General features: G+C 35.8%; 1 long non-coding RNA gene across 1 annotated transcript; it reads right to left on the bottom strand.

Moving 5' to 3' along the window:
• Positions 1-227: 227 nt before the first annotated feature.
• LOC132188539 (uncharacterized) lies at positions 228-3,494 on the bottom strand. The gene is made up of 3 exons (XR_009440894.1): positions 3,334-3,494; positions 1,607-1,721; positions 228-562 (listed from the first exon to the last, which is right to left on the bottom strand). It is a non-coding gene; the product is annotated as an uncharacterized LOC132188539 (long non-coding RNA).
• Between the last annotated feature and the right edge of the window lie 316 nt (positions 3,495-3,810).

The raw sequence follows: 3,810 nt of genomic DNA, 5'->3' as shown, positions 1-3,810 counted from the left end.
ATTTTTTGCAGTGAATAGATTGAACAAAATATTGTCTATAATTTATGAATAAATGCAAGTAATGTTTCAGTTTAATACTCTGATAGTTGTTCTTACCAGTAACTTGAAAATCTTGAAAAACAACTAGACAGAGTTGTCGATTTTTGGAGGAATAGAAATTTGAAAATCATGACCTGAAATAGATCTCTTAGAAGTAATTCTTAGTATATTTTTCATCTATACTTCATTGCTTTGAAATTCTATCTTAATACATTTCTCATTTATGCTTTGACCCATCAATAAAAATTTATGATTTCGTCCCTGACTTGAGTCGTTGTCGTCCTACCCATATATACTCGGACCGATGATATCTACACTTGAATGAACCCGGGTGATGCGTGGGTGAACACAAACAGTACTTCTTTGTTGCACCGCGCTCATTAACTTCTCTCGGTGGCTGAATTGGCGCCCGAATATGGTTAACCACCACCGCTGCCGCCATGGCTGTCACAGGCCTTGCAAAATATTGCCTTCTTCTGTTCCTCCGGTAGTCATTGTGGACATCAACCCAAAAACAATCTGGCTGACACATCAACGTTTCTTCTTCTTATTCTTGGATGAGTACAACTTATATGTGTTTGATTGAATTAGGAGATTCCATTCTTATAGATGAAGGAATGCAAGGAAGGTGAAGAGGTTAAGGAAAGGTGGTGGTGAGGTATAATATATTTAAGAGAAAAGTTTGGATTTATTCTCACAAAAAGGTCTGCTTTTTTGTTGGCCTTCTTTTTTTTTTTTTTTTTAGTGGATGGTCCTAAAAAGTTATGAAACTTATCTGTAGAGGCTTTCAGGTTCCAAATAAGTTGTGGGTTCTGTTTGGAAGCATGCTCGTTAAGTTAAAAAGCTTGGTCTATAAGGAGAAAAAATGATAGAGTTTTCTTTTAAAGTAGGTTCGTTTAACCGTGATGAATGAATGAAGGGATGGAGAAATCAGAACAAAACTTTGAATTAATTCCCAAAAGCACTTTCATGAAGACAATTAAACTTCTTATAAGTAAGAAAATTATTTACTAGACTAATAATACTAGGGACCCTTTTTTTATTTTGTTTTCTTTCTAAAGTTGATTTGGCTTTTATAATCACTATTGGATCAATATCTAAAAGTGATTTAAAATTCAATGATAATTTTAAAAGCCATATCAATTTTGAAAGTATAAAAAGATGGTTTCTAACATTACTCTTGCTAAATAGATGATAATAGGCTATATAGCCTGTAACTATTATCTCATTGTCAATGTCTCCTTAAAATACAAAAAATTGTCAATGTCAACGATAGCAAAAAGACAAAAATAACCTTAAATTAAATGTTTTTCAATAAGACTAAAATACCATTATAAATTAGAAAAAAGAAAAAAAAAAAAAAAGGGTAACCACCACACAGCCGTGGGGGTTGTTCGGCCATCACTCCTTTAGCTAAATTTATAAGGGTATTTTTGTTTAATTGAAAATTTTATAAGGATATTTTTGTCTTTTTAATTTTGTTTTTTATTTTTTTTAAAAAGGATATATATACTTTCTCTCATATATTTGCACGCAATCACAATACATTTGGTTAAAAAGCACCTACCATTTACAAAAGCTGGAGGAATCCGGTACCCAAACATGTTTGAACATGTACACTCTGTTGGAACTTGGACACCCACTGAGCCTTCTACCCATTTATACATTGTGCATAGCACCCGCTAATCACATAGAGACACGAGTCAGTATAAGAAATTCATTGACGTTTCCTTAAATAAAATAAACTAAAATAAAATAAACAAAAATGAAAACGTTGAACTCTTTTTGGTACTTATATTTGTACTATATGAAAATAAAGGGCCTTGAGTGCATTGTCTGTTGGGGTAATTGTTACCCTGACTTGGCAGAGGAGACCCTCGAGGGTACTGCTGATTGGAGAATGGGGAATTGCCTTGAAAGTTGCTTCTGTGGTACTAAGAAGGACCTTTGTGCTGCTGTTGAGGGGCACAGTTGTACTGATGAAAGTAAGGCCTAGGTAAAAAACCAGGACCTTGTCTTGGTGGATAGTTTCTAGAAGGAAACCTGGGATGCATCGGAGGCTTGGCTTTGGATAGTTGAGAATTCATAGGTCTATGTGTTGTCAGGGCAAAGGTGGATTGATCTGGGACTTGAATTTGATGCTGATTGAGTAGCATTTCATGGCTAAAAAGTTCATCCTGGAAATCATCAAGCTGATGTCGTTTGCTCTATGGTGGAAGGAGTATGTGGTAATGAAGTGGGTGAAGGAAGAGTTTAAGACATTGAGAATTGAAGAGATGATCTCTTCATCAAGGATTGGATTGCATGTTGCTCCCAGTTGGTTTGCAAGTGTTTTGGCAGATTGGATGTAGTCTGAGCATGATTTGGTTCCTTGTGATAGGTTCTGAAGTTGCTTCTTGAGGTGAGAGATTCGAGACTTAGACTTGGAGGCAAATTTTGTAGCCAATGCTGTCCAAGCCTGATGTGAAGTGTTTAGTCCATATATAGTGGCTTAAACTTTTTCTGAGTGAGATGCTGTGATGATGCTGAGGAGATATTGTTCCTTTTTGTTCCAGTTAGGGTATTCTGGATTAGGAAATGCCTTGCCTTCAGCATCAGTGATCAATTGTGGAGGACATGGTTCTGATCCATTCACAATGCCCATGAGATCATAGGTGCTCAAAATAGGGTTTATCTGTGTCACTCAACTGGTGTTTAAGGTTAAGTTACTAAAATGCTCTTTTGAAGAAAAAAAAAAAAAACAATTTAAAAAAGGCCCCCAAAACGTCGTTTGGCAAACCCTAGAAAAAAAATTAAAAAATTAATTAAAAAACAATTTTTTTTTTTTTGTTATTTTAACTAATTACCTTTTACAAACACAAAACATCATGCTCTCAACTTTAATTAAATATTTCTCAACCCAACAAACACAAAACTTCATCGACAAACAAACATCCACTAAAAATCCACGACCACCGAAACTCAAAGACAACCCAGCAAGTGATTGTCTAATGACCAAATCCATGGCCACCGAAACTCAAAGAGAGCCAGACAACTAAATAGAGATTTCCTAAACAGAGGCATTCATGGATCAAATCACAAAAATCTGTCGCAAAATCAACTACATAGCAAGAACCCACTCAAAGTGATGAGATCTTAAATCAACTCAGATTGTTTCCAACTCAAATGAACAAAAAAAAAAAAAAAAACAATAAAAATATAGAGACAAAACAATGCCAGTTGAAAAAAATTAAAATATTTGCCAAAATAAATTGAATCCTTGGATTCTATATATGCAGAGAGAGAAAGGGGTACCAAAGCAAGTGATCTGTGAAACCGATGGCGGGAGGTCCGAGGTCGGCAGCGGAGCGAGCAACGGAGCTGGAAGCGGTTTTATGAGGAGCTACACGGAGGCGATTGGCTGATTACGGTGAAGAACTCTTTGGGTGGCTCACGTTTGAGAGAGTGGGGTTGCCGCCTAGCCACCTCCATGGCTTCGGGGGGGCTCGCCAGCCACCCCATAGCTCCTTTTTTTAATTAATTAATTTTTAATTTTTTAATTTATTTTTTCCAATTGTTTTTAGGGTTTGCCAAACAATGTTGTTTTGGGGGGCCTTTTTTTAATTGATTTTTTTCTTCCCAAAATAGCATTTTAATAACTTAACCTTCCCAAAACGACGTCGTATTGAATTTTTCATCCTGTTTGACGGTAATGACTAACGAAGTGGCCAAATTGCAAATGCTTGGTAGTTTGAAGGTTACTTTATTACATTTTGAACATTGAGGGACTAA

Source organism: Corylus avellana, chromosome ca7 (assembly GCF_901000735.1).
Source record: "Corylus avellana chromosome ca7, CavTom2PMs-1.0".
In the NCBI taxonomy this organism is placed as follows: Eukaryota; Viridiplantae; Streptophyta; class Magnoliopsida; order Fagales; family Betulaceae; genus Corylus; species Corylus avellana.
Note: the sequence above shows the minus strand (reverse complement) of the source record. Positions and strands in the feature narration are given on the sequence as shown.